Below are 20,163 nucleotides of genomic sequence, written 5' to 3' on the forward strand. Positions count from 1 at the left end.
ATATCCTCTGATACTATTTTGCTTCTAAAATGTAAATGAAATTAAAGCTCACTCCACCATTGTGAAGGCTGAAGTTGGCAGAGGGAAAAAATGCACCAGGTCATGACTTCTCAGAGTCACCAAAGATTTGAAACTACTTTGTTTGAGCAGAAGCTCCCAGTTCTGGATCAGCACACAGCCAGTGTTCCTTAGTGGGGGCCCATTTACAGGGCATAGGGGGTCACTCATCCCACAACCCTTGTTGTATCCAATTCTACCAGAAGAGTGGTCCCTGATTGTCAGTGGTGGCGACACTGAAGCAGCAGATTCTTGCAGAAAACACTGAGAGAGATGTTCACTTTCTATTGCTTTATAATGAGAAGCTGTGGTTGGAAGGTGTCTCCAAGGAGAGTAGATTCTTCTTGTGCTGAGCTTCTTTCAGAAGGTGGCAGCAGTTTATTACTTATATGAAACAGATTGCTGCTAGACGTTAATGTCTGCCTGAGGGTAAATAACTACTTATACTTAATTTCACATTTCTTTACTGCTTCATTGTTGTGAGTGCCTTAGATTTCCTTTGGTTTGTGGAGGTACAAATATAAATTAATATTTAGGTTGTAGTAAAATATAAGATATTTTGTTCCTGCCTCTCATGAAAATGAAGTTTTGGGATGGTTGATTTTCAAGCAGAAGGCATTAGAAATTCCTAAAGGTATTTGTCAGGTTTTAGTTCTTTTTCCCTTTTCAAAGGATACACGCATGTACTACAGTTTACTATCCAAAATGTCCATCAGGCATGGGACAGCTAAAGAGACTGCTATCTTTCTTTTCCAAAAGTGGTGATTGGACTACACATATACTCTTTATATCCAAACAATACTTGGCAGAGTAATAGAGGGATTCAGAATTCATTAATATTCATGTTTCCAACCATCTGTTGATTAGTTTCAATCTTTATTCATATTCAAAATTCATAAATTGCTGGAACTATGAGAGTAAGATCTGAGTGCATCTGCTTTTTTCTTCTGTTGGTTATATTTTTTCCAAAGCAAGAGAATAATAGGAATTAAAAAAGCAGGGGAAAGAAATGGAGGAGGATCAAAAAAACCTGAGAATGTAGAAAGAGAGCAAGAAGAAAAGGCAAAGTTACATCCAGACTTCCTCATCTGAACTGCTTTCCTATGGAGTTGTGCTTTCTTTTTTGTGGAGAACATGTGCTCAGAAAAAGAAATATGTCTTCCTTTTCATTTGAAGTCTTACAGATGCTCTGCAAACAGTAAACACATAATGCAAATGTTATCTGCAGAAAACGTGTTGTCGGCATGATGCTATCATTAAACACATTTTCTCTGCTCCAGTTTGCTTGTGAGAATTTGTTGAGTAAACACCCATGATAGATACAAATCAGCTCAGATGCTGGAGTGGACTGATGATTGACAGCTGAGTTTGAGCAATTTGCCCACGAATGAATTGAAGTGATAACCTTTTCTTTGCAGCTTGAAGATTCAGGTTTCTGACCCTGAGAGTGAGAGACGAGGTGTTCTGCACAAATTACAGAGGGTAGGGTGTTAAATGTTAGGAGTGGGAGCAGAGGAATTACAGGTATATCACTCAGTTTTTGTGTAGTGTTATTTTTTAATATTTCCCATCCTTCCCAAGCATAATTGTGTAATGCTTTGGTACTGGTGTTATGAAAATAGCAGGCAGAATAGTTTTTCAAATTACTAAATGAAAAATGTAATTGCGAAGGTGCTTCATATTGTATTGATTAAAAAGGTATGACCAATTACAGCTTGAGCTGATATTAGTCCAAGTAGGTAAACAGTTTTCCTTGCCCTCTTTAAGAAAAGAAAAATAGCTAAACCGTATCTTGGCAGTGTGTGTGTGTGTGTGTGTGTGTGTGTAATTGTGCTTGCCTTTCTACTGCTATATTTAATATCAGTGTACAGAAAGTGAGAGCTCTGCTGGTTGATAAAGTGGAATGTTATTAACAACCTCCCCTCCTTTCTGCATGCTTACTGTAATTGTGCATAACACAAAGCAAGTATTTTACGACAGAACAGGGAAGGAGACAGAGAATGAAGAAAGGCACAGGACTGTTTTTTAGAGATCCTTTCCCACTAGCAGCAGTGGTAAGGATCGAGCTGAGACATCAGGTGATTACTTTAACGTTACGTTCATACGTGCTGTGATTGCTTTTCTGCCTGGATACTGCATAATTGACTGCACAGCATTATCCAGGCACCACGTGGTATCAGCAGAGACACTCTGACAGTGAAAGCACGAAGGCTCTGCCACTGAAACAATTTTTTTTTTTTTAAATTAAAAAGCAACCTTCTTTTAAAGAACAAGGGTGGGTAGGGGTGAGAAGGGAGGAGCCGTTTCTGTAAAATGGAGTTATTAATTGTGCTTATTACCTGGTGTAAGGTGAAATTCACTGTGAGAAGAGAGGTCACATAATGATCATGATCCTTGCTGCTGAAGTATAGTGATTACGACAGTGAACTGAGTGCTTAATCAAAATCAAAATCAAGCAGGGTAAAAAGAGAGGTAGGGTAAAGCTAAGCAAATAAATCCTAATATTACTGGCAGAATAGTACCATTCTTATCACATATCTTAGCTGGATCTTGGAAAAACACAACATTTCTTTTCAACTGAAATCTACCAAATACTCCTTCAGCATTCTTCTGATCAGTGCAATAGCATTGGAAACTGCTGCTTGAGGCATGAAGGCTGTCTGAGAGGTGAAGAACACTTATTTTTATTAAAATACTTCTCTGTGAAAGGGTTAGTTAGGGTTAGAGCTTCAGATCTTTAGCTAGAATTTCAGCCAGTTCTGTAGAAATAGGTTACCACTGATTTACAAACAGTAAATCTAACAGCCAGAGCCCAGGTGAAGTCAGGAGCAGAAAAAGTCATTTGCCTCCTAAACAGCACCATTAAGAGGGGAATGGTTGAGAGAATAAAGGTGAGTCAATACGATGCATTTTTTTACAGTCAGCATATTATAACCTTTGAAAACACTATCTCTGCCTATATTTGTACTGGAGCAGAACAACTTGCGCTCCAAGGTGTTAGCTAAGCAAAGATTTGTATAATTTGAGTCCACCAGTCATTGAAAACATTTCCTACTGCATATTGAAAATGTGGAAAAATATTTCATGTACTGGCTGAATGTACATAATTGACAGCCTAAATCCTTTGTGCTTGGGGTCGGGTTTTTTTTGAAATACATGAAGCTTTGATATGCATAAAACTACAAAGGATCACTTCCCAGAAGGAAAATATCTAGCTGAAAAAACTAGTCATTGCTATTTCAGCCATGCACTCTTCTGTAGCATGGTATGTTGATAAAAAGCAGTTCGGTAATATGCTCATGAACAGTGAGTCAATGGAAGCTGGTGGCAGCCTTGATGTTGATCAATAATGTCAAGATTTTGAAACATGTTACAAAATAATAGTGGGTTCTGTAGATGCCACTGAATTTGCAAATATACTGGATGTGACCACCAACATTCTTTTGTCTGTTAGTAACCCCTGGTGATTTTCATAAGAGCAAGAAAGAGCAAAACCAAGCCAAATGGTTGGTCACTGGGAGCAGTTTTATATGGAATTCTTCATTTATACACTCTGGATTTAGTATGCTCCTCTTAATTGAACAGTTTTGAACTTCTTAGCACTTCTTTCTTTTTGGCAGTTACCGAACTCTTCAGGGCTTTGGGAATGTTTGCAAGGGCAGCAGATCCTTTGCATCCTTACTGATTCTACAAGAAAACAGAAATATAATGATAATGATGTTTAACGTACTGGCAACAGTAAAAAGCATGAGCTGACTGGACAGCTTGATCTACAGTGGAAGATTTTTTTCACTCCATTCTATTTAAGGCTTCCTTTTAACCTCCATTGCAAAAGATGAAACTCACTGTAAACTCAAATCTACTTCCATTTTCTTTCCCGCCACTTCTCTCTTCTTTTCCTGGGGATGTTAAACAATAGAAATGAGTGTAGCAACAATTGCATATAATTTTAATCCATTGTATTACAGCTGATAGATGTCTCTGTGATTTTTCTAAAGTAATTTCTTGGATAAAGCTTTGTGTCTTGATGCTGAGAATGCATTGGCTAGTTTAATGAATCAGCTAACACTGGAAAAATGGGCACTTTGGTTCAGTCAGCCACTCAAATTTCTGCTCTTCTATTTTTCTACTGTCTTAAATGCATGCAGCCATGACTAGGTGGAAAGACAATAAAATTTATGTGAAAGAATTCTGAATCTCAGTGTTCAAAAAGTCAAAGACTGTTCTTAGGTTTTCAAGTTTTAATAATAGAAGTGATAGCTTATGGCCTTGCCCAATTGGTTTGCCTAGCTAGTATTTTGTCAAATAAGTGCGACCTGATGTATTTTTCTGTTGCAGGCATAAAAAAATGAACCCATGATGGCTGGAAGCACAATGGTTTTTCTTAGTCTGAAGATGTATAAAGAAGATTGTAGATCTGTCTTGCAGAGCAGATCACATAACTTGTCCTCCCAGCTCTGACAAAAGTCTTTTGCTAGCTTTAATTTTCTTAGGGTCAGATTCAAAATCTGCATCTCTTATTTGCAAATTGGAAATGCTAATAGATATATACAAATGGAGAGCTACAATAGGAAACATAATTAATGTTAATAATACACTTTGAGGTCAGTCTTGAATAATTAAATGCTGCAATTAAAAATATTGTTGTCTGATTTTTCACTCAGTACAATCCAATTCCTCTACTGCATGTTGAGCTGACTGTGATTGCCCTAGGTTGCTGTATTTGCATATCTGGGGGGAGGTTTGAAGAACTCGGTACAATTCTAGCAGTTCCTTTGGATTTCAGTTGCATTGTACCTACAGAGAAATCTCTCCAGGTGAAATCAGTGGTGTGGTTTAATGGTGTTCCTGTTTTGCTACCAGTGGAGAAACAGGTTTTAGGTGTGTTGTAACTGGCCTGTTAATTGGAATGCTCATGTGAGTTTTATCCCAAGGATTTTACTTCTATCCTCATTAAAAATGCCTTTCTGGACTTCAAAGCAGGAGTGCTGTTAAATTAACTTAGACAGATGAGAGAGTGGGATTTTCTTTAAATTAGGCTGCAAATCACAGATTTTGTAGTGAAGCTTGAGGCAAAATGACTTGAATGCAGATAATCCTCCAATGTTCTTCCCAGTATTCTCCCGTATGTGTCTCAGAGGATGCATATGTTTCCTCAAAGGTGACAAACTTGGCGAGGCAAATGCTGCACAGGGTGTCAGCGTAAAAAATCCCAGTCATTTTATCTCAGTCACCTGTAATTTAAATGCCATCACAGTATACACATTGCAATGGAAGAATATCTGGATTTTGATTAGGCTCAGATACAGATTACCCAGGGTAATTTTGCGTTGAAGATCACTGGCTGCATTAACCAAAAAAGGTCCTAAATATGATATAGACTTTGTTTCAGGGAGTGTAAGTTTCAAATTTTCCCCAACACTTTGGATTGCATTATTATTTAATAAGCACCCGTGGCTTGAATACATATCTGAGCTACTGCACATTATAATTTCCATAACTGACTGGTAATACTATTGAAAAATACTTTTAAAATTAGCATTATTTTTTTCTTGCTTCAAATGTGGACTTGAAATACTGTAATAACATCACTTTTCTTAGTGTTTCTACAATTCTTATCTGAGCTGATCTAGAAACCGTTTATTTCAGACTCTCAGAAGCAACTCCCCTGAAGCTCAGTTCTGTCAGGACTTGAAGGTTTCAGCAGGTTCATGGTTTCACCAAACCAGTTTGTCCCCTCCTGTGTTTATTTTAGAGAGAGAAAAAGAAAATACTTGGACTTGAGCAATACTGACTTTTTGTATCTACATACATACATACGTACATACATACATATATATATATACATATCTTGGGCTGCACCAAAAGGAGAGTGGCTAGCAGGTCAAAGGAGATGATTCTCTCCCTTGACTCTGCTCTTGTGAGACACCACATGGAGTGCTGTGTCCAGCTCTGGTGATCCAAATGTAAGAAGGACATGGAACTGTTGGAGCAAGTCCAAAGGAGGGCCATGAAATTGATAAGGGGACCAGAGCAACTCCTCTATGAAGACAGGCTGAGAAAGGTGGGGCTGTTCAGTCTGGAGAAGAGAGGACTGCATGGAGACCTCACAGCAACCTTCCAGAGTCTGAAGAGGGCCTACAACAAAGCCAGAGAGGGACTCTCCATTAGGAACTGTACTGATAGGATGAGAAGTAATGGGTTCAAACTGAAAGAGGGAAAATTTAGGTTAGATGCATAGAAGAAATTCTTTAAGGGTGGTGAAGCACTGGAATAGGTTTCCCAGAGAAGCTGGGGATGCTCCATCCCTGGCAGTTTTCAAGGCCAGGTTGGATGGGACTTTGAGCAATCTGCTCTAGTGGAAGGTGTCCCTGCCCATGGCAGGGGGCTTGGAACTAGATTATCTCTAAGGTCCTTTTCAACCCAAATCATTCTATGATTCTATTTGATCAAGATAGTACATTCCTACTTAACCAGACAGTGCTTCTGCCAGTATATGGGGCAGTGAATGAATGCAGTTTATATGCATTATGCAATATACTTTTCACCCAGGTTGTTTTCTCGTTGCTAATACTGTACAGAAGTTATTTATATGTGAAATTGGGAAACTGCCACGGTCCAAAGAGGGGATGGGACACGAGGAAGGGTGCAAGTAGAATCCTCTATTCACATGAGCACGCTGTCTTTTGTCAGCTCGGAAGGGGAAAGGGCCAGAATATAGGGCAGAGCATGAGACAGACAAGCAGGGGGACAAACCAGGATAGGGACACGGGCAAAAGGGGTAGGAGTGAGGGAAGCAGGGAGCAGGCAGCAGGCAAACTCATGGCAAGCCTGGGCATGTCCAGGCTGTGCACTTTGTAGTGTGAATACAGTGACACCACATAATAACAGTAAAGTCCATATGAAAACTGTAAGGTCCATATAATAAAGTCCTGCCAATTGCTGTATGCTTTTCTCCATGCCTGGAACTGTTCCCATCCTGAATCTTGCTCCTTCACAGGAAACTGTGATTAGAAGCAATGCAATTCACAGTAAGAGTGTATTAGATTTGTATCATGAAGCCATTTTAAAAGGCTGTCCCTGTATAGGCAAGTTATTGTGCAATGTATATGTGCTTGGCGCTTCTGGAGTTGAAAGCCTGCCCATACTTTTACATCTCCGGCAGCTACAGAAAAGCCAAAGGACTAATCCTGAGCCCATACCACCAGTGAAATAAGTTAGACCTCTGAGTAACATGTCTTTTGCTGGTAATTTGTACTCCTGACTGGAACTCATTTCATATTCAGAAGTTACTGAGGTTTTGCTATAGAATATTATGGAGCTACTTGACTGTAGAACATTCTTATTGTTATTGTTTGATTATAAAGCATGTATACAGTGCCATAGCTCATTTTGATGAAATTACTGAATTTATTTGTTCTTCTAATCTAAGTAAGTCTTCTAGAAGAGATCTTGCTGGATCTCCTCCAGCAGGGCCAGACTTCAACCTCTTGCTCTCTGCCAATATACAATCTACAAATGCTCAGGTTCCTAATACTTAAATAACTACTTGAATGGATACCTTTTCTTTTCCATTCTCCTTTCTTTCTATAAAAAAAGAAAGTCTTCTCCAAGAGCTAAGAAATTTTGCTATGTGTGGGACAAGTATTCAAATGTGTTAGATCAACCTCACAAATCACACCATTGGGTCCGTCCGGACTGGAATCTGAGGAATTTTCTCAGGTTCTGTATAAACTTCCTGCCAGATGGTATGGAAAGTTTAGATAGTGTGTGGGATTGACAGTTTATTTAAGAGGTAGATTAAAGTGATAATGGTATGTGCTATAGGGTTTTCTGGTATCTTTGAACGGCTCTCAGGAAAGTTTGTGTGCTTCACTTAATGTTGTTAAAAAAGATCTCTCCTCTCATTCCTTAGCTTTTCCATTTCTGCCAGCAACTTTTTCAATCCAGAGGAGGCAATACTGTGTTTATCCTCTCTTTTCTTCCAAGAAAAGGGGCAGAAGAATCATGTAATTTAATGCTTATATTAATTAGCAATTTAAGCACATTATAATAATATTTTATTTATGTAATTGTTACTCAACTCCTACTTTCAGGAGAAAATAGGTGAAATATATTAAGGTAATTTTCATACTTTGTAGAAAATTCTTCAAGCTCCTGCAGCAAAACTCTTATTCCTGGAAATATCATTTTTATGAGTGAACATTCTCCTGAAAAATAGTATTTTTTCATGAATTGCACCATTAGCCAGTTGATGTTTTAGTTACAGCATGCATGACAAAGAGGGAAAGACTTTACTGTTTTTTTTTCAGTTACGGTATTAATAGGGCATTTCAGCTTTGCTTACTCACTCTCCATGAGCTGTTGTTGAAACTTCAAGTCTGAGGATCGTTTCCTTGGAACTATTCCCTATTCAGTATGTCATGAGATGGAATATCATCTTAAGGTAAAGACTGTTTAAAATCTGGGATTTGGTTCTGTGTCTATGTCTTCCACAGCCTCTGAATGGCAGATGTGTTACATATTTAAAAATTGTTTGGGTATTTGTAGGCTGTTTGGTGAATACAACACACCCATCCATAGCCTGGCATTGCCTTTGGTTAAGATACCACTTAGTCACGTGCCTATTCTTAATACTGTTTGGGATCCTGCCATATTTTGCATCATTTGTTACTTGATTACAGCAAATGTATCCTCCTATTCCTTTAAGGTGTTTCAATTATTTATTAATCTGTGTATTGCTTTAAACAGCTCAGCAATAGCCTGCATGGATACCCAGTATAATTTTCTCCTGTAACAAAGCTTCCAAATCCTCGCAATATATTGCCCAACTGCCACCCTGCTGTGCCCCAGCACATGGCCTTTCAACATTCAGGCAGTCACACTAATCCATGCTGCCTTTCCAAACCAAGAGACACTGGGAACATGCCTACACAGTCCTTCAGCTTTAGAGTTTGAGAAGTAGCATGTTGGTTTTTTGTTTATTTATCGGGGAGTGGTGTGGTGTGGTTTGCAATTATGGGCTTTAGCACTTACTAGACAATAAACATTAAGGGAACAGCTGCTTAAACAGCTCAGGGGTTGGACTTGATGATCTCAGAGGTCTTTTCCAACCCAGTTGATTCTATGATTCTATAATTCCACATTCAACAGTTTTTGAACAGTGGCATGACTTTCTTTCTGAGTGAATTCCTGGGTACCTGTTACATCCTGAAAATAATCCTCAGTGCAGTTCTTGCAGTTATTTCCCTAGGATATCCCAGTTCTAGATCAGGACACTACATAAGTGGAGTCTGATCTGTTGGAATAGTCTGACCCTGCACTTTGAGAAGTAGCTTTAATTTTTACTAGGCATAAGTTTCCATTCCTTACACCTCAAGCCTGTATATTGAATAGTCATTGTACCCTCTCTCTCTTAAACAGGACACAGCTCTTCTGAATCTTCTTCCCTACCCCAGGCAACATCACACCTCACTTCTCCCCATCAGGACACAACCATTTTACTCCCCTTTCACCTACCCTCACTTTCCCTATCTTGGTGGCACATGCCACCAAACAGGACAGAACCTTTTCACCCCTTTTCCTCTGTATTCTTCTGCAATTTGGGACCAGTTCTTCCAGCCAGATCTCCATACCTGTGTGCCTCTGCTCCCCCTTTCAGGCCCATAACTTCCTCCCAGCTAAATGTGATCTGGGTTTAATTCTATTAAAAAAAAAACCCAACTCCTTATTTGATTTATTCTGGCTATGCAATAAGAGGAGAGAGACTCTCTGTGTGTAAAGCCTTTATTATATACAGTACAGTGGTAGGTAAGGGAATATATTAACTTACTCACCAAGGTCATGAAAAGGCTGTGTTTTGCCTCCTTCTCCCACTAAGGTTCCAGGGCTGTTGGCACTACTTCTTGTCTAGTTAAGTGATGTTCCTGCAGCCTTCTGAACTTTGATTACATTAAAATAATGGGATAAGAATTTAGAAATTTCATTTGATAATTTGCCATACCTTTCATTGAAACAAATCTTGTGATTCATTTGGGGAAGGACAACATGGAACTTTTATCCTGGTCTGGTCTGGAAAGACATAGATTGAGATCACAGTTTTCTGCATCCCTTCTCCTGACCTGGATGTGGATCAGGCTTGCCATAGTGTGGTGAGATGCTGTGGTGGTTAGACCCCCACAAAAATCCAATCTCCAAGCTTCCCCCACCTCCCTCGTAATTTACCTCAACACCAAAGAGAAACTTTCAGGCAGGCACACCTCTGTAGGGGGAAGGGAAAATATGTACATTTATTCCTATACAAATAAATACTGTACAAACTAAAAGCAACTATATATATACAATATTACACACTTCTATCATCCCTCTGAGCCCCTCCCATAATTCAGTCCAGGAGAAGCCTTTAGGCTGATAAGTAAACAATCTTTCTCTCATTGGAGTGTTCAGGGAAAAGGGTTTCCTCTGATCCACCCCTCTACCAACCTCCAGCTCTTTACTGAAGTCTTTTCTTCCTCATAAAGTCCAAGAAGATAGTTTTGAGTCCGTGCTCCTTGGTTCCGTGCCAATCTCTGCGGTGTGACTCTCTCTCTCTCTCTCTCTCTCTCTCTCTCTCTGTTCTGTAGCTGCTGTAGTTTTCCATTTCAGTAGCCACATCTAAATCCAACATAGGCATCTCCGAACCTGCCTTGGTCCATCTCCAATTTTGCCTGTTTTTTTTTTTTTCCCCTGGCACTGAGCTGCTTCATTATCAACCCGTCCTCTTTGGCTCAGCTTCAAAATACTAAGCCTCACATCCACTCCCACTTACAGAGAGAGGGAAAAGCCCCCGCTCAGCTTTTGCTACAGGCGTTCGGTCCAGCTATGAACTGCCCCGAGCTCTGCAGTCTGGCTGGAAAGGCAGGGGGGAAAGAGGGCCTGGCCTCCTCGCAAGGAGCTTGCCCTTCTCTCTCCCTCTTATCTTCAGGTGTTGTGAGTCTCTTCCCTCACAACACGCACTCATTCTTACATCCTGCCTTCAGCCCTAGGTTGGCCAGAGCTGTGGGGCCCAGGGCCCCTCTTCCCCGGGGGGGAAGGGGACCCTGCCACCCCTGGGCCCTCTCACCCACACACTCAGACACAGCAGCAGACTGATTTTGCCAACTCTGCCAACTCACTTCTGGTGGTTGTGGTATCTAATTTCACAGGAGCGAACAAGAATAGCTGTGTTTGGTTCTTCAGGGGGAGTTCTCCTGGGACCCAATCACCTCTAGGCCCCCCCCTCAGCTCCTGGGGAGGCAACTCAAACTAAGACAGATGCTCAAGAAGACTTCAGTTAAGCCTGACCATCTCCAGCTCTGTCAAGCTGAAGGAAAGGAGCTGAAGCAGCTTAGTCAGCTCTTGAGTCTTTGTGCCCCTAATTAATTTTTTCCTGACAACCCATTTGCACTACCCAGCTCTGCCCCTTAGCTTGCACCTAACCATGTCTTACAAACATGCACAGCCCCATCCCAAACTTTTATATGGAAACCTGCACATTGTCCCCCAGATGCCACCTAGCACTACTTCCACACAAAGCCTGCCTGTCCCTCAGGCAGCCAAAACACTGCTGGAGTAGGAGCTGGGACAGTCTTACAGTTGCCTCCACAGCACAGTTGTGTTGGCATGAGTTAAAATAGAGAGACCTTTGAAGGCCTGATGTGAATGTGGCATTTACTAAGCAATCAGTTTCCCACTGGAAAAAGAGCAGATACAGGACCTGATTAGAGACACAGAGAGAAGCTGCTTTGAAGATGAGGGAAATAACTGGACTCTCTATTGGAGGGTAAAATCTTGTGGTCGCCTTGCTTCCTCCTCAATTTGAGTGCTGCAAAAAACCTACGTGTCTGGGACATGGCTGAGCACCTTGCCATCATTACCCCAGCATGTTGTTACCTGAAGCCTGCAGGCAACCTGGAACTCTAGCTCAGGGTTGTGCAGCCTCTCCATTCTTATGAGGGTGTCCTCTTCTACATATTCAGTGATTCTGGCACATGGAGAGTGAGTGCTCCATTATGCACCATGTGGCTTTTCAGTTTAGTTTCTTCGTAGTAATATCCAAGAACAAGTCTGAAGTGATGGATCTGCTATTTGCCACTAACAGCTCAGCCTCATGGGTCTCTTGGGGAAAATTGTGCATTTGGAGTAACACTTTGTTTTAATAGGGTTTTGTTTTTCCTTTAATAGGGTCATATTTTTTTTTAATACATAAATAAAACAAACATTCATATATTTTTATGTATATATCTGTATAAATGTACTTAACTTTTTTTTTTTTCAGAGAAGGCAAGGCTCAAGAAGAACGTTTTTCCTGAAAGGTGGAGGATGGTAGGATTTAAGGTGGTTCTTGGTGGATACAAGAGTTCATTCTTTAGCCTGAGGCTCTGTCCTGAAGATGATATTAATGGGTGGATTTTATCCTCACAGTAGAAATTGCCACTTTATCTTAGGAATGGAATTGTAACTGCAGTCTTTATGTCTTATGTAAATGCAGGAGAAACTGTGCTATCCCTCCCACCTGCTTTTAAAGAACACCAAAAAACTCAGAATTAGTGTTAAAAAGTCTAGGCCCTTGATAACTGTAATCAGGTGGGATGCTGCCAGTGGTAAAAAAGTTATCAACTGGCTCTATTAGTAGGCTGAAATTGACTTCAATATGAGTTAAATGAATTCCTAAAAAAAACCCAAACAAATGCAGGTTTGCATTTGAGGAAAAAACTACCTGAGAGTGAGAAAACATTGCTGTAATATATTAAAAGAAGTGTTGTCTATCTGCCCTCAGACTTCGTAATTAACCTATATGAAGCCAGAACTATGTATCATACATGAGCAGAGAACATCCAAGCTATTTGTATACTAGGCAACTTACCTACTTTACAAGCAGTCATGCAGCACCTAGTGCAGCACCTCTAAGTATAGACTTTAAAATCCTTCATTTAAACAATGATTGAGCGATCTGCAATTGCAATATACTGCTGTGAAATATCTTTACCATGCTCTGTATTACCTCCATGACTGCTCATTCCTCAGTGGACTCTGAAAGGATAATTCAAGCAAGTTTTATTTATTGTTGCTTCATACTTCTTCAGCACAATAATATGCCTTGTTACCAGGTTAGCAAGCACTCCCTGGTCTTCTGGCATTAATAATGTTCCCTATTGAATTCCAGTAATCTCTATCAATCTCCAGCTTTGTGATCACATTCAGAGATCTTTTCATAAGTCCTGTCTGGGGCACTGCTTTCAGTCCCCTTCCCACGGAAGTTATTTGTGTGCATAGGATTCTGTGATGCAAAATTTACATGTTAACACTTTTTTCTTCACTGAAAATGAAGCTGCAGATCCCAGACCATGCGCACTAACCATAATGTTGAAAATGCTTATCATTATCTACAACTGGAAGTGTGAAATTACAAAGGGGGGAAAAGCCTGCCATAATAATTACAGGCAAACACTGAAGGAGATCAACACCACCTCTGTCAGTACATCTTGTATCAGTACCTGCCATCAGAAGCTGGGCAAATCCTGCTTTACAAACCATGTGAGGAACTTTGTGTCTGGCTCTGAGGGTGCCTTTCCAGCACAGGCAGCCATCCCTCCACTGTCTGTGGTGCCAGGCAAGAATGCACAGGGCCTTCTCCATGGACAGCCACACAGCTTTCCTTCCAGGCAGCATCCAAAGGAAAAACACAGATGGGGCAAGCACAGAGGCCTGGTTTGCAAAAACCAGTCAAGGAAACAATGAGCAGAAAACTCAGCATCTTTCGCTAGTGGGTACCAAATGAAAACATAAGCCAAAGTTAGGGGTTTGGGTGTTCACATCTGCTTGGTAAATAATGCCCTAGATATGAAGGATAAAGCCAGAGGTCCCTCTGTTTTCTTCCCCTGGTTTGTGAAAGTGAGAAATTCATCACAGCATATCAAGTGGCTGAGTCACGAATCAGAAGACTTTAGCAGCAGATTACTGCAATAAAATATAAAATTAAGCACTTGCCATCTCTGAAACAGGGACTTTCCAGAATGGTTGCGAATCTTCATTATTTATGCTGCACAATTAAATATTTAGCATTTCCTACTAAATTTAGGTTTATTGAAGTAAACAATGATGCATAAGGGCAGAACTGGACAATTCCATTTTTAGGTATTAATAATTCAGAATCATATTTGAAAACAACAGAGGCATAAGTACAATACATCATAGAGATTTTTATTATATCCACCTACTACCTATCCACCCACACAGAGATCTGGATACCGTTTCTACTTGGAAACAATATAGCATCATCATATCTTAGGCTTGTTTCAATATACGGATATATATAGGATACATTTACAAGAATGCAGTGTTTTCTGTTCAGCTGGATGACTCATTCTTTTTTCCTGCAACCAAATCAGCCTCTTATTACTTAAAGTTAGTATTGACAAACATTCATGCTTAGGATAACAGAAACTGTGTTTATCAGATTACATGAAAATGGAGAAAACTGTACTCTGCAATGTGGAAGATACTATTCTAGGATAAAGCTCTGTCATGTAGCTCTCAATTTTAGTATTACCTTTAAATTCTGAATACTTTTTTTTTATCACACTATCTGATAAAGCCCTTATGCAATACTGGCCATTACCTGTGCGCTCCCTGTCACTGCCTCTGACACCAGTGCAGCCACAGCACAAAGAGCTACATGGGGGGTGTGGAAAGGGAAAGAAAAAAAGGAGATAGTTGGATGCACCTCTTAGGGATGTATTTTTATTGCAGTCTAGGGTTGTGGTTTTATTTAAGGACTGATACCTTTCTTGTCTTTCAGCAACTTAAAGATTGATTTAGCTCAAGTGAAGGAGGTTTCAGAGTTTTTTTCTTGCCCATGATGCCGAGCAATGCCCACAGAGACATAAGTACCATTCTTGCCCCATCAGCTTCAGGACTTCTTAACCCCAGCTGCCACTCACAGGATGCACAGGTCTGAGGAAAGAAGCACGTAAGATTTCTCCTTTCTGGAGATTAGTCTAAATGCTCCTCCACAGACACTGTATAAGAGATTCAATGAGACAGTTAATAACATAAGGACTCAAATTCAACCTGGAGGAAGGAGATGAATTTGCAACATGTAAATTCCAGCAAGGGGCCAAATAAGATCTAAATAAATAATAAAATAATAAAATAAATAAAATAAAATCTAAGATATACCTCAAGTGAAAGAGATAAACAGCTCAGTCTTTTCAATTAAATAATTTCAGATTTATTCAGGTGAAATGAAGATAAGAACTTGCCTGGAAGGAGCTTGCTTTATTTTATAGCTATCTGGTTATTTTTTTTTGCTGCCCAGACCATCTGTTCCATTGGTGGATATGTCATCGTTTGCACACCCACTGAATGCCAAATTAATCCAAGTCACACATCTTACACCTCCCTTCTGACTTAGACCAAACTATATTTTATTCCAGCATAAAATAGGCTTCAGAGCTAAGTTTCCCTCACTCAATTCCAAGGAGAAAAGGGGGTGAGCTTTGGGGCTCACTCTGATTCTTTAAGGAAACAACCTTAAAACATCAAAACTCTCCTAGTAGGTCCCACTGCAGCTTATCAGCACTGGGCAATAATGGATGCACAGCAGGAAAAGGGATGTAGAAACATGCTGCACATGCCTCTTATGCACTCTGAAGATCTGCATCTTTGAAAAACTCTGAGTTTCGATATCCAGTAACTCTCAACAGATTCCATTTTCATGAGGCTTTTAAGCCCACAGAGACTTTTTGTGCCCACAGCCTCCTATGGCAATGACTTACACAGCTGAACTGCAATTTCAAGAGTTACCTCCTTTTGCTTTATTTGAAACTATTTCTACTGATTCCATTTGAAGTTATATTGGAAGACCATGAGCACTTATTCTCCATCTACATCCTTCAAGCCACTTAAAATTGTTTAGATATTTATCATGTGCCCTCTCTGGTTTTCTGTTCTCCCAGACAGAAGATTCCTGGTCTTGACCATTTCTCACATCAAAACCATTCCAGATTTTGGATAATCTTTGTTTTTTTTCCCCACCCACTTTTTTGAGCTGGGAGGATGGGGACCAAACAGCACACTCTATTAAAATGCAGTCACACATTAAATCTGTACAGCGATCTCATGATATTTTCTGGTTTGGTCTTAGTTTCTTTCCTAATATTTGATTTGGTTTTTTTAAATGCTACTGAGCACTGAGCTGACATTTTCATAGACCTCTCTATAATAACCTTAAGATTGCTTTCTACAGTAGAAACAGCTACTTTGGAGACTGTCATTGCATAAATATAGTTAGGCATTTTTCTCCCATGTGCATTACTTTATGTTTATCAATATTGAATTCAGCTGCATTTTTATTTCCAAGTCATTCTGCATTATGACATACCTCTGCAGCTCTTAGCTGGCTTTAAATTTATTTCTTTGAATAACTCAGTATTACCAGCAAACCTTGTTACTTCATCTCATCCCACTTTCCAGGTCACTTAAGACTAGATCAATCAGTGTATGCCTGTGGGAATACACTGTGTATAATATGTATTAGTAATAATATGTAATACAGTCCAGTGGGACTCCACTGGTGATCTTCCTCCAATGACTTCTATCCTCTGTGTCCTGTCTTTTAACCATTTATTTCTCCGTGAGAGTACATTCTATTTATCTCATTGCAGCATAACTTATTTACCTTTAGGTATGCTTTGTCCCACTGAAAATGCAGCTCAATGACTTTGAAAGGAACTTGAACCTTGGTTCTATCCAAAAGCAACCGAGTTGGACACTATGCAGATAGAACCAAACTGACTCTTTTTGTCAGAACTCAAAACATTTAATCTCTTCCAATGATCATGAAAGGATGCCACAGACAAACTGCTGCTGCCCAGTCATGCCCCAAGGATGTTCATACTCAAACTGAAGATGCACACTGACATCTACAGAAACAAAAAGCTCACCTGTTTGCGAAGATCTGGGTTTGCTTCACGTTTGATTTGGGATTCGCTAGAACATGCTGGAGCTTCCTGGGAGTAGAGGAATATAATTAGAGGTGCTTTGGGGAGTGGATTTGTTGATCTGAGTTTATGCCAAGTGTGAGGGAGACTATGGCCTGCAGAGATGAGGTCACTGAAATGTGCAGCTGGGAGACAACTGTGGGAGCTGCTGAGAGATTTGCAGACCTGGGAGGCAAACAGTAGCAATGGCCTTGGGAAGAAAGGGCAGAGGAGACAATTACTGAGTGATACATTTCACAAGGCAGTTCTGCACTGAATGCCAGAGCATCAGTGATTTAATGTTAGAGGCAGTCAAATAACAACAAAATATATTTAAAAATATGGAACTGTGTAACTAAAGGTTAAATACATAAATGTCAGATAGGACAAGATATTGCCAAAATGACAATTTCATCAGAGTTCAGATTTAGCATGGACTAAATCAATTTGTGGAGTGGTAGGTCTGTCTTTTCAACTCTGTTATGGATGTCGTGAAACAGCTTTCATTCACTAAAGTCTATATTTGTTTCCAATGCCTTTTTTTCCTTTTATTGACAAAAAATATTCTATATAAATTTTCATCTTTGACTTTAAAAAACGGGGAGTACTGCATGCATTCAATCCTTTGAGATCCTCAGCTGCATGGGTTTCATATCCTAGTTCCCCAGGTTTATCAAAGTTGACCTTTTGGCAGGGAAGAACCTTAGGTCTTCCTCACTTTCAGTCTAGCTTAAAAGTAGGTCCCTCCACTCACAGTATTGATGCATTTAAAATAAAATATCACCAGAGCACGACAGGATTGAACTGCCTGAACTGGGATATGAGTCAGAGAGGGTTAACAGTGAGTAAGGCTGGTGAAGGCTAACCCATTACTTGTAAATGAGCCAGCATCTGGCAAGAAGCTGTTGTAACCTGTAGTAGAAAGCTTTGAATAAAACTTGATGTCTGAAAGGTGGGTTGTAAAGCAGAGACAGCACAGTGTTGAGGCAGGGAGTGGTGGCATAGCTGTGAAATGGCCTCCCAAGTCATGGCAGCTCAGGGGCAACTGTAGCTGAGACTGTAGCTGTAGCAGGTAGATGAGGAGACAGCAATAGTCCCTTGGGTGTAGCTCTGAAAGGCAGAGCTGCACCCAAGACTACTGCTTCTGAACTCAGGGAATGGGTATTTTTTTTGATTCAGAGTCTGTAGGTGACAAGGGAGTTAGTCAGAAGGAAGGCCATGGGCGGAAAAGTGGGGAATTCCTTTTGCTGGAGCTGCAGGCAGGTGTGATGCAGTGCACCTTCTCACTGTGACACTCACCTCTCCAACAGCAGGGCTGATGAGTTGTGCAATAAGGTGGCAAAACATGTCTCAAAGAGGTGCCTGCTTTAGTGCCGCTAGTGATCAAGTGTGATCCACAGTGAGCAGCTATGGCCAAGCATAGTCAGGGAGTGCAGAGGGAAAGGGAGCAAAAAACCATCAATATGTCCAGATGAAAGAGAAGACTCTGAGAACAGAAATTTGAGACAAAAAAAAATCTGTTGCCGGGGCTCCAGGGGCACCCCTAGCCCTGATTGTCCCTGTCAGTTCCCTGGGGCTCCCCAGAGCTCAGCATGCCATGTCAGCCCCCAGGGCCATCAGCCCCTGCCCCAGCCATGCTGCAGGGCCAGCCTCCAGCTCCCTACAGTCCTGCCCAGACACGGGTCCCACCCAACCAGGCCCACCTGCAGGCTTGACACATTCTGTGCCCATCTCCTGGGAGATACCCAGGGCTATGGCTGCCCTGCTGTCCCTGTCTGCCTGCTTCTGGCTGGAGATGAGATGGGCTGCCAAGCCCTGCCCTGATGGACCCCCATGGAGAGCTCCTAGCCAGGAGTTTGATGAAGCAGGATTCACTTCTGGTCAAGATACTGTCTCAGCACACTCCAACCAGGGCTGGGAGAACTATTTTGTAGCACCTGGGTGTTGCAACCATGGCAGTGCTGATTCATTGCCTATATCACATTTTTCAAGCAGAAGACAGATGAGGTTTTGTGCCTGGCAAAACAACCTCAGGTTGATTCCTGTGAGCAAAAAAGCTTATGGCTGCACCCATGTACCTCGTCTCCTTGTTGCTCCTGAGGAGGACCCTTCCTGCTCCCTGCCCCACCATGGCTTGTGAATGCCAGCGTCTCTAGGCTTGGGAAATTTGGTAGGTGTCTGTGGGAAGTACTGGGGGGATACACAAGGTGTCATCTCAATCTGCAAGATCTGTGGGGATAAGTAACCATCCCTGATAATCCATATAGTGTTCAGACAAAGCCCCAGAGCTTTCCTAGCACTTGTGGAGCTGGGATAACAGTGCTGCAGCCTGAAGAGCTGACTGCAAGACACTGGAGTACAGTCAGTCACCGGATGATACTTCAAGAGCAGTTCTACAGCTGGCTGTCTCCAATCCAAACATTAGACCAAACAGACTTTTTTGTCTGTAAAAAAGACAGGTGTTCAGGTGTCTAAGCCTTTCATATAAGGCTGAATAACACCTGTTGAACAAAAATACTTGCAATTACTTCGTACTTAAATTATTTGTGTCCCTGTGGTTAATTAACAAGCTGCATGAGACAGCAGGCAGAGAATTTTCTTGGGGTAGGCTTTTTGTCAGACCTTTCTAAGCAAAATGCAATATGAAATAATGCAAAAGGGCCCTGAGTATTTTTGTCATCTTTGTTTCCGCTCAGGTGTCACCACTGTTCTTTGCTGGCTGAAAGGATTTGAGAAACAGATTGACACAGTGGAAATTCAGTCAAGCCAGATGCACATGCCTGCAAGAGAGGTGACGAATCCTGTATTACAAGGATAAATGAGGTCAGGATTCACAAAAGAAAATCAGGTACCACTGAGCCATGGACATGCTCGTCCTGTTGCACTCTCCTTTAGCATGGAGATGGTCATGTGGTTTGCTCTAGCCTGGACCAACTACCACTGCATGTTTCTGGCAGCACAGGGAGCGGGGAAAACCTGTATGTTATATTTTGCAGTGGGAACTTATTCTTGGAAACCTGTTTGCATCTTCTCGTTTTCTCAATTTCATTAAATTTGGGTGCCACTTAAGAGTTAATAATCTCTATAATTTCATGGAAAAGCTAGA

This window comes from Manacus candei, unplaced genomic scaffold (genome assembly GCF_025592945.1).
Source record: "Manacus candei isolate 608988 ecotype Guabito, Panama unplaced genomic scaffold, ASM2559294v1 h1tg000081l, whole genome shotgun sequence".
Classification (NCBI taxonomy): domain Eukaryota; kingdom Metazoa; phylum Chordata; class Aves; order Passeriformes; family Pipridae; genus Manacus; species Manacus candei.